The sequence below is a fragment of the Aythya marila genome (genome assembly GCF_965140915.1).
Source record: "Aythya marila genome assembly, chromosome: W".
NCBI classification, from domain to species: Eukaryota; Metazoa; Chordata; class Aves; order Anseriformes; family Anatidae; genus Aythya; species Aythya marila.
The window spans coordinates 14002593-14014701 of record NC_139081.1 but is presented as its reverse complement, the minus strand read 5'-3'; positions in this window follow the sequence as shown (position 1 = coordinate 14014701).

The following is a 12109-nucleotide window of genomic DNA, read 5'->3' as shown; positions in this document are numbered from 1 at the left end:
GGCTTAGAATGAGAAGAGTGCTGATAACACCCCGATGTTTTAATTGTTGCAGAGCAGTGCTTATACCAAGCCAAGGACACCTCAGACTTTTGCTCTGTCCTGCCAACAGGCAGGCTGGGGGTGCAGTAAGAGCTGGGAGGGGACAGACCCAGGACAGGTGACCCGAACTAGCCAAAGGGGTATTCCATACCATCTGACGTCATGCTAAACAATATATAGGGGTGGCTAGCCGGGGGGAGGGGGCCGGACTGCTCGGGGTTAAGCTGGGCATCGGTCAGCGGGTGGTGAGCAATTGCATTGTGCATCACTTGTTTGTACATATTATTATTAGTAGTACTATTATCATCATTGTATTATTATTATTATTATTATTATTATTTTCCTGTCTTATTAAACTGTCTTTATCTCAACTCACGGGCTTCACTTTCCATTTCTCTCCCCCGTCCCAGAGAGGGAGGGGGGAGGGTGAGCGAACGGCTGCGTGGTGTTTAGCTGCCAGCCGGGTTAAACCACGACACATATCCATCTCCTTTTCAAGGGCAATAGGCCTGGGTCAAAAGGCACGTTCAGGTCAACAGGGGGCAGAACAGCAAAAGCCTTCGATGGCTGTAGCAGCAGAAGGGCCCATGGTGTAGCAGTCGGATCAGTAAAGGAGCCCGCAGCTCCCTCACTGTCTGGCAAACCACACGTTTCTGACTGTGGCCCCACATGGCTCTTTAAGGCCTCAGAGACTGCTCGCCAGGTGCTGAGCAATCCCGCCGCAACCTTGTCGCTTTTAGTTGCAGAGTCCCACACCTTGACCTCAGTTTGGTCCCATATTTCAGGATCATAAACTGTCTGATTGTTAATGAGGAGAATAAGCTGTAAGGTTATCAGGACAGTCTTTATTTCTGTTCTAAGGATGTATGATTCCCCATAATGCACAACTGCTTACCAGTGAGGGGCAGTTGTGTGCGCAGGTCCTCTTCTCTCAGCTTGAGCTTCTTCCCAGCTCTGATACGCCCATTTCCAGTGACTTTCAGTATGAGCTTCCCTGAGCGGTTTGCTGAGATTGGCCGAACCTATCTTCATGAGTCAATCAACGTGCCTGTTCCCGTCCGGGTCTCCGTTCTGCTAGCCTGTTCCTTTTCATTCCTCTTTCCTGCTTCTTTATTGATGACATAATTCCATCGTGTTGGTTTTATTTTTTGTTTTTTTTTTTTTTTGTTTTTTTATCTTGAGGGCAGGCTCCCCTCTTATACCTTCTCCCCACAGCAGTACTTTTCAAAACAACTTTTCATTGGTCAAACAACTTTGCCTATAATAACAACAGCAAACACCCAGAAACTTCCATGCCTTAACGGCTGGAAAACAAGATTCAGATCTCTATCACTCAGATTCTCTATCTTTTAGGTGGAGCTTGAGTGGCTGTAGTCAAGCATATCTGAGTTATGATTGGTGAAAAATTCTCCCGTCTCCGTTTAAAGTAATAGGCTCTGAGAAATTCAGAGCACATGCTCAGTAAGGGGTGGTTGCACCTTGGAGGTGGGTAGCTTTTGGGATGGAGGTGTGTTTTGGTATTATAATGATTTTATAATGAGCAAAAGTACACTAGGTGTCCTGGTTTCAGTTAGCACAGAATTAATTTTCTTCCTAGTAGCTGGTGGAATGCTGTGTTTTGGCTTAGAATGAGAAGAGTGCTGATAACACCCCGATGCTTTAATTGTTGCAGAGCAGTGCTTATACTAAGCCAAGGACATCTCAGCCTTTGCTCTGTCCTGCCAACGGGCAGGCTGGGGGGTGCAGTAAGAGCTGGGAGGGGACAGACCCAGGACAGGTGACCCAAACTAGCCAAAGGGGTATTCCATACCATCTGACGTCATGCTAAACAATATATAGGGGTGGCTAGCCGGGGGGAGGGGGCCGGACTGCTCGGGGTTAGGCTGGGCATCGGTCAGCGGGTGGTGAGCAATTGCATTGTGCATCACTTGTTTGTACATATTATTATTACTTTCGTATTATCACCATTGTATCATCATTATTATTATTGTTATTATTATTTTTGTTATTTTTTTTTCCTGTCTTATTAAACTGTCTTTATCTCAACTCACGGGCTTCACTTTCCATTTCTCTCCCCCGTCCCAGAGAGGGAGGGGGGAGGGTGAGCGAACGGCTGCGTGGTGTTTAGCTGCCGGTCGGGTTAAACCACGACAGTCTTTTTGGCGCCCAACGTGGGGCCCGAAAGGTTGAGATAACGGCAGATCTGATCAGAGTGTGTTAAACTAAAATTGGTGGAAGGATTAGACCTGCTTAATAGTCACTTGTCATGATGCTGATTGCTTTAATCACAACTCTGCTGCGCCTGTTTTCCAAATTGAGTATTATAGTACATTATTTTCCGTATTTGCTCTCTGTAGTGTTGTTTCTCCTCTCCGGGCCCTGGTTTCAGACCATTATGGTACTAAGTGTTATAGCAATGGCTTATGAGACGATAAGATATCTGGTCATGACTCTAACTTGGTATTTATACTCAGTAACATCGTGGACTCTGTACTTTGGAAACAGCATCTTGGGAACTATTAGCAATTATACCTATTGTTTTTCTCCATTAGAGAGTCAATCTGTGGAGGGGAAAGGGGAGGATATTTTTCCTTACTTGCTTACTCTCCCTTTCTCCTTCACCACCCCTGTATCCTCCTGGGTCACTATGCCTTCCTCCTTCACCACCCTCTTATCCCCTGAGCTTGTCACAATAGCTCTCCAAGATATTGAATATTTCTGGAATACTCAGAATACCATAGTCTTGTTGTTCTGCCTCATGAATGCACTTCAGATTCTGCTTAAAGTTAAACAACTACTTATGAAGCTCATCCGGAGATCTGCCCGGAGGCAGTATAGTTGTGGGTGGCAGGGAGTATGGGTGGATATGGGCAGGCATCTAGAGCAGTTGGCACCCCCAGTGTGTTGGAAATTCACCCCTGAACAATGGCAAAATCCTCAAAAACTGGCAGAATGCTTGAAAAAAAGGTGTAATGATTCTGGCAGTTCCAAAGTAACACAAATCATTGTAACGTGCTGGGGCCTGGCTCATGCCTATCGAGCTGCCATTGATACTGCTGTCAACTTAGTGACAGACCCTGCGGCCACTCCAAACCCTGTGACAGATCCAACGGCCACTGTGACCCCTACGGTGGATTCTGCAGCCGCTCCAGTCCCAGCTCCTGCAGCCGCTCCAGCTCCAGCTCCTGCAGCCGCTCCAGCTCCAGCTCCTGCAGCCGCTCCAGCTCCAGCTCCTGCAGCCGCTCCAGTCCCAGCTCCTGCAGCCGCTCCAGTCCCAGCTCCTGCAGTCGCTCCAGTTCCAGCTCCGGCCGCTACTCCAGTCCCAGTTCCTGCAACTGCTCCAGCTCCAGCTCCTGAAGCTGCTCCAGCTCCAGCTCCTGAAGCCGCTCCAGCTCCAGCTCCTGCAGCTGCTCCAGTCCCAGTTCCTGCAGTCGCTCCAGTTCCAGCTCCGGCCGCTACTCCAGTCCCAGTTCCTGCAACTGCTCCAGTCCCAGCTCCTGAAGCCGCTCCAGCTCCAGCTCCTGAAGCCGCTCCAGCTCCAGCTCCTACTGCTGCTCCAGTCCCAGCTCCTGCAACTGCTCCAGCTCCAGCTCCAGCTCCTGTAGCCGCTACAGCTCCGGTTCCTGCAACTGCTCCAGCTCCTGTAGCCGCTCCAGCTCCTGTGGCCGTGTCAGAGAAACGAGCTGTAGCAGTGCAAGTTGACCCTGCAGAGGGCATTCCAACCCCTGTGGCAGACCCTGTAACAAAGTCAGAAAAACGAGCAGTAGCAGTGCAAGCTGCCCCTGTAGAGAAGGTGAAAATATGGTATAGAAATTCAAGTCGTTTAGAACGCAGAGAGTCTTCTGCCAATCCAGGTAAGGCTTCTGCCAAAACTAAGTATAGAGATGACGAAGATGATGACGACGCTGGGCCGTCAAGGATTCAGGAGGAGGAAGATGAGGATGCCGAAAGAGCGACAGTAACTACCCGAAGCCTAAACGAGCGCGAGCTACGAGATGTGCGAAAAGATTTTGGTCGCTGTATAGGTGAGCAGCTTGTCACCTGGCTGCTCCGGTGCTGGGACTCTGGAGCCAATTGTGTGGAATTAGACGGCAGGGAAGCCAAGCGGCTGGGATCCCTTGCTCGAGACGCCGGCATTGACAAAGCAATTGCAGATGGAGCACGACCCACCAGCCTCTGGAGGCGTCTCCTCTCAGCTGTGAGGGAAAGGTATCCCTTCAAGGAAGATATTTTATGTCTACCAGGCAAGTGGACCACTATGGAGAAGGGAATCCAGTACCTGAGGGAATTAGCCGTACGGGAAGTGATTTATGAGGATCCAGACCTCAAACAAACATCCAAAGATCCAGATGAAGTCAAGTGTACACGACCCATGTGGCGGAAGTTTGTACGGAGTGCACCATCATCATATGCCAGCTCATTGGCAATAATGGCCTGGAAAGAGGATGAGGAACCCACAGTGGGTGAAGCGGCTAAACAACTCCGGCAGTACGAAGAAAGTCTCTCCTCTTCCTTACAGGCCTGCGTCTCAGCTGTGGAGAAACTTTCTGAAAAGGTTCACCAACTTGAAGAGAATCTATTGTCCTCCCCACCTGAACCAACCAGTGCCCACCGACCAAAGGAGAACACTTGGGAGAAACTTTCTGAAAAGGTTCACCAACTTGAAGAGAGATTATTCTCCTTCGCACCTGTACAAAGCAGTGTCTCAGCTGTCAGGGGTAGGCGTTCACCCACACAAGGAAGACGATATGGTGGGTACTCACCCCGTGCCACCCTGTGGTTTTACTTACGAGACCATGGAGAGGACATGAGAAAGTGGGATGGAAAATCTACCGCGACCCTAGAGGCACGGGTACGTGAGTTGCAAAAGAAAACAATCAGGAAAAAGGGATTCTCCGAAAAGTTTGCTGCTCCAACTTCCAGCAGACAGTCCTTCAAACACAGAAACGAGGAAGATTCTGACCAGGATTAGGGGGGCCCTGCCTCCAGCCAGGGGGAGGAAAGGGACAATCGAGTTTATTGGACTGTGTGGATTCGATGGCCTGGCACATCACGCGCACAGAAGTATAAGGCTTTAGTAGACACCGGTGCACAATGTACTATAATGCCATCGAGCTATAAAGGACCAGAGCCCATCTATATTTGTGGAGTGACAGGGGGATCTCAGCAGTTGACTGTATTGGAGGCTGAAGTGAGTCTGACTGGGAATGAGTGGGAAAAGCACCGCATTGTGACTGGTCCGGATGCTCCATGTATCCTTGGCATAGACTATCTTAGAAGAGGATACTGCAAGGACCCAAAAGGGTTCCGGTGGGCTTTTGGTATTGCTGCCTTAGAGACAGAGGGCATTAAACAATTATCTACCTTGCCTGGTCTCTCAGAGGACCCCTCTGTTGTGGGGTTGCTGAGGGTCGAAGAACAGCAAGTGCCAATTGCTACCACAACTGTGCACCGGCGGCAATATCGCACCAACCGAGACTCCCTGATTCCCATCCATAAGCTAATTCGTCAATTGGAGAGCCAAGGAGTGATCAGCAAGACTCATTCACCTTTCAATAGTCCCATATGGCCAGTGCGAAAGTCTAATGGCGAGTGGAGACTAACAGTGGACTATCGCGGCCTGAACGAAGTCACGCCACCACTGAGTGCTGCAGTGCCGGACATGCTGGAACTTCAGTATGAACTTGAATCGAAGGCAGCCAAGTGGTACGCCACAATTGATATCGCTAATGCATTTTTCTCCATCCCTCTAGCAGCAGAGTGCAGGCCACAATTTGCCTTCACTTGGAGGGGAGTCCAATATACTTGGAATAGGCTGCCCCAGGGGTGGAAACACAGCCCTACCATTTGCCATGGACTGATCCAGTCTGTGCTGGAACAGGGGGAAGCTCCTGAACACCTGCAGTACATCGATGACATTATTGTGTGGGGTGACACAGCAGAGGAAGTTTTCGAGAAAGGGAAGAAAATAGTCCAAATCCTTCTGAAAGCCGGTTTTGCCATAAAACAAAATAAAGTCAAAGGACCTGCACGGGAGATCCAGTTTTTAGGAATAAAATGGCAAGATGGACGTCGTCAAATCCCAATGGATGTGATCAACAAAATAACAGCTATGTCTCCACCAACTAACAAAAAAGAAACACAGACTTTCCTAGGTGTTGTGGGGTTTTGGAGAATGCACATCCCAAATTACAGTCTGATTGTAAACCCACTCTACCAAGTAACTCGTAAGAAGAATGAGTTTGAATGGGGCCCTGAACAACGACAAGCCTTTGAACAAATCAAGCAGGAAATAGTCCATGCAGTAGCCCTTGGGCCAGTTCGAACAGGACCAGATGTAAAGAATGTGCTCTACACTGCAGCCGGGGAGAACGGCCCCACCTGGAGCCTCTGGCAGAAAGAACCTGGGGAAACTCGAGGTCGGCCCCTGGGGTTTTGGAGTCGGGGATACAGAGGATCTGAGGCCCGCTATACTCCAACTGAAAAGGAGATATTGGCAGCATATGAAGGAGTTCGATCTGCTTCGGAGGTGGTCGGTACTGAAGCGCAGCTCCTCCTAGCACCCCGATTACCGGTACTAGGCTGGATGTTCAAGGGAAGGGTCCCCTCTACGCATCATGCAACTGATGCTACATGGAGCAAGTGGGTTGCACTGATTACTCAGCGGGCTCGAATAGGAAACCCCAGTCGCCCAGGAATATTGGAAGTGATCATGGACTGGCCAGAAGGCAAATACTTTGGGATATCATCAGAGGAGGAGGTGGGTCGTGCTGAAGAAGCCCCACTGTACAACCAGTTGCCAGAGAATGAGAAGCAATATGCCCTGTTCACTGATGGGTCCTGTCGTATTGTGGGGAAGCATCGGAGATGGAAGGCTGCTGTATGGAGTCCTACGCGACGAGTTGCAGAAGCTGCTGAGGGAGAAGGTGAATCGAGTCAGTTTGCAGAAGTGAAAGCCATTCAGCTGGCTTTAGACATTGCTGAACGAGAAAAATGGCCAGTTCTCTATCTCTACACCGATTCATGGATGGTAGCAAATGCCCTGTGGGGATGGTTACAGCAATGGAAGCAAAACAACTGGCAGCGTAGGGGCAAACCCATCTGGGCTGCTGCTTTGTGGCAAGATATTGCTGCTCGGGTAGAGAACCTGGCTGTGAAAGTACGCCACGTAGATGCTCATGTGCCCAAGAATCGGGCTACTGAAGAACATCAAAACAACCAGCAGGTGGATCAGGCTGCTAAGATTGAAGTAGCTCAGGTGGACCTGGATTGGCAGCATAAAGGTGAATTATTTATAGCCCGATGGGCCCATGACACCTCAGGCCATCAAGGTAGAGATGCAACATACAGATGGGCTCGTGATCGAGGGGTGGACTTGACCATGGACGCTATAGCACAGGTTATTCATGACTGTGAAACATGTGCTGCAATCAAGCAAGCCAAACGGTCAAAGCCTCTTTGGTATGGAGGACGATGGCTGAAATATAAATATGGAGAGGCCTGGCAGATTGATTACATCACACTCCCTCAAACTCGCAATGGCAAGCGCCACGTACTTACAATGGTGGAAGCAACCACCGGATGGCTGGAAACATATCCTGTGCCTCATGCTACCGCCCGGAACACCATCCTGGGCCTTGAAAAGCAAGTCCTATGGCGACATGGCACCCCAGAAAGAATAGAATCAGACAATGGGACTCACTTCCGAAACAACCTTATAGACACTTGGGCCAAAGAACATGGTATTGAATGGGTGTATCACATCCCCTATCATGCACCAGCCTCCGGGAAAGTTGAACGATACAATGGACTGTTAAAGACTACATTGAAAGCAATGGGCGCTGGGACGTTCAAAAACTGGGATACGCATTTGGCAAAGGCCACCTGGTTAGTCAATACTAGGGGATCTACCAACCGAGCTGGACCTGCCCAATCAAACCTGTTACGTACTGTAGATGGGGATAAAGTTCCTGTAGTGCATGTAAAAAATATGCTGGGTAAAACAGTCTGGGCTACTCCTGCCTCAGGAAAAGGCAAACCTATTCGTGGAATTGTTTTCGCTCAGGGACCTGGATATACTTGGTGGGTGATGCAAAAGAACGGAGAGGTCCGGTGTGTACCTCAAGGAGATTTAATACTGGGTGAGAATAGCCCATGAACTGAATTGCACCATGTTAAATAGTATATTATACTGTATGTTATCACTACCATGATTACTATAGGTGACTAATTAGAATGTATGGAAAAGAGTGTAACCTGAGCATGACATAAATGGTATGGAATAAGGGGTGGATAGATGTCCTGGTTTCAGTTAGCACAGAATTAATTTTCTTCCTAGTAGCTGGTGGAATGCTGTGTTTTGGCTTAGAATGAGAAGAGTGCTGATAACACCCCGATGCTTTAATTGTTGCAGAGCAGTGCTTATACTAAGCCAAGGACATCTCAGCCTTTGCTCTGTCCTGCCAACGGGCAGGCTGGGGGGTGCAGTAAGAGCTGGGAGGGGACAGACCCAGGACAGGTGACCCAAACTAGCCAAAGGGGTATTCCATACCATCTGACGTCATGCTAAACAATATATAGGGGTGGCTAGCCGGGGGGAGGGGGCCGGACTGCTCGGGGTTAGGCTGGGCATCGGTCAGCGGGTGGTGAGCAATTGCATTGTGCATCACTTGTTTGTACATATTATTATTACTTTCGTATTATCACCATTGTATCATCATTATTATTATTGTTATTATTATTTTTGTTATTTTCTTTTCCTGTCTTATTAAACTGTCTTTATCTCAACTCACGGGCTTCACTTTCCATTTCTCTCCCCCGTCCCAGAGAGGGAGGGGGGAGGGTGAGCGAACGGCTGCGTGGTGTTTAGCTGCCGGTCGGGTTAAACCACGACACTAGGGTACAGCATTTGTCAAAACATGACAGGTCCTTGGCTCAGGGTTGCAAGAAGTGCGGCTTATCGGTCTCAGTGTGCACAAGAACAATCGAGTCCCCACCTGGTACAGAGCCTAGCCGTGGTGTCTCCACTCCACTCTATGCTCCGTACTGTTCCTTAGAGTCAGCATCTAAGGTTGGAAGCCTAGGGAACGCTCAGGTAATGCAGCTACGCCCTACCCTGAAAGCCTCTTCAACGTTGTACATTTTCTTTAAAATGTGAATGTTAGTTTTATTGTCCTAGTTACTTCAGGCAACTGTACCACAATGCCATGGCATGGTTTACGGGGTATGTTTCCAGCCACCCAGTAGTTGCTTCTACCATGGTGAGTATGTACCGTTTGCCTTGGTGGGTTTGTGGGAGTGGTCCGATATAGTCAATCTGCCAGGCCTCACCATATCGATATCCAAGCCATCTCCCCCTGTTCCAGGGAGATTTTACCTTCATGGCTTTCTTGACTGCAGCACAGGTCTCACACTCATGGGTAACCTGTATGATGGCCTCAATGGTCAGGTCCACCCCTCAATCACAACCCATCTGTATGTGGCATCCCTTCCCATATGTCCTGACGTTTCATGGGCCCATCGAGCTATGAACAGCTCACCCTTACGTTCCCAGTCTAGGTCCACCTGAGCCACTTCAATTTTCGAAGCTCGATCCACTTCTTAGTTGTTCTGATGTGAGGTCTTTCATGTAATTATTTTGTCTAAATTAAACTTTCTTAATCTCCATAATGAGACCAATAGGTATCACATTCCTCTCTGCAGCTTCCTGAGGAGGGGAGGCAGTGAGGGAGGTGCTGGTCTCTGCATCCTCGTAAGCAGTGACAGGACATGAGAGAACCGCACACACATCTGCACCAGGGGAGGGTCAGACAGGGCATGAGGAAACATTTCTGTTATGTGAGGGTGGTCAGACACTGGAACAGGCTTGCTACAGGGTGGTTGGTGCCCCAGGCCTGACAGTGTTCAAGGGACATTTGGATAATGCCCTCAATAACATGCTTTATCTGATGGTTAGCCCTGAAGTGATCAGACAGTTGTATTTGATGATCCAAAATCTCACAGCTGAAGTGCTACTCCTATTCTATTCAATAGAATATTCTAGAATATTCTATATAGAATATATAGAATAGAATAGAATAGAATAGAATAGAATAGAATAGAATAGAATAGAATATTCTGAAGGAGGAGGAGACATGTCCTTCACAGGAGAGAAAGCCTGGGAGGAAAATTGGTGCAGTTACTTTACCTGCAGTGGGACAGAGTTCATAACTACAAACCCAGACAGGTCTTAGACTTTTTCGGTATGTCAGTGCTAGTATTTGTATTGCCTATATGGGAAAGGTTATTGATCTACTGGCAAGAAGATGATCAAAATTATTTCTACTTTTACTCTACAAATATTAGTTGAATTAGAAGAGGGATAAAGCTGGCCAGAGATATCCTGATGATTTTCCTCACTAGTCATGTGGTAGGAGTTGCTCTCAGGCAATGTTTACATTTAAAATGAAATTCATTCTTGATCTAATCATCTTTGAAATTACCTGAATCTATTTCATTTATTTATTTATTTATTTAAAACTAACATCCTTCACTTTTGTTTTATTTTCATATAAAAAATATATTGGACATAGAAAATTTGGGTATACTTTTTCCTCCTCTTGCCAAGCTCTATTCAGTAGTTCTTGTTCTACCTTCCTGGCACAGGCATGTTGTACAGTACTATAGGCTTTTTTGTATTATTGTAATGTATTGCTGCTGTAGCACTTTGTTAAAAGCTTTACACACACATAGGGAATGATATTGAAGCTCTGTAAAATCTACATATGGAAATGCAAATGAATAGAAACAGTGATTATCCTTATTTCAGAGGACAGAGGATGACAGGTTGAAAGCACAAGGGCAGAAAGATTTAATTTAATTTAGCATAGCTGGCACACACCTATTTTATACACTAGGCTGTATAGGTGTTATTTAACCCCATGTTCAAAGGAAATCTGAGAGTAATAGTACACAGTATTAAAAAATGATGGGGGCTTCAATTCTGATGCTTGTTCAGAACACAGGCCCCTGTCTGCCTTGATATGGGAGGTGAGATGGAAGGGCTCGCTGGTATCCATTTATGCACAGCTCAGTGCAGGACTAGGAAATACATGAAACAACAGAGACCAGTTCATTCAGGGAGGTAAACAATTCAATTAATAATCTTACAAATAAAGCAAAAATAAAATTCACATCTCCACTAGCAGAAAACATTATTTTTTCTTTGCAGATTAAAAACCTCTAAAGTAGTTCAGAAAAATGTTTACAATGAGTGCAACCTAAACTTTTGGTAGATGTGCTTAAGTTTTTTAATCCAGCTTCCCTAAAGTATCCACTACAGTTGTCCTCACTTGTCTGGTGAATATTTCAATATCTTTCATGTAATTATTTTGTCTAAATTAAACTTTCTTAATCTCCATAATGTTTGTTATTTCACCTTACACTAAAAGAATAAAAATATGAATTGCCTCTCATTTTCCCTTCTTTCCCCAATGGACAGTCACTCTCTTGGCTACAGTAAACTGTCTGATTTCATGAAATGCTTCAGTAAGTTATAATAAAGTAACTAAATTTTGCTTTTCAGAAAACATTTGGAGGTGTCACATTAAGCTGTAGAACTATTAAAGGTAATGTTAGCTGTTTATTTTGAGTTGAATGAAACATCACTATTCTTAATGAGAAACAGCATAATTTGTTGAGAGTGACAATGAGATACTCATACCATGTATGAAAGGTGATTATATTTCTACAGCTTTTTCAGTATTGCAGAAATTCACAACAACCTCTTAAAACATATAGCAATATCATATTAGTCAACTGTCAGAGAACCAACTCTGAATTTTGCAAAAAGAAATGAAATGCATCATTCCTTGTGTTAATAAGGACTAATGCAAACTTTTCATATAAGTAGCAGCTAAATCTAACACCCACACAGTTCCTCTGAATTAAGGTTCTGTAAAGGTGAATAAACTCTGTCCCACAGACTATACAGCCTACAGGAGAATGGGGTTAATTCCTTTGTTAATCATGACTGTGAGAGTAAACACCATTCATATAGCATATATTGTTTTTTGCTTTTTTTTTATAGCTA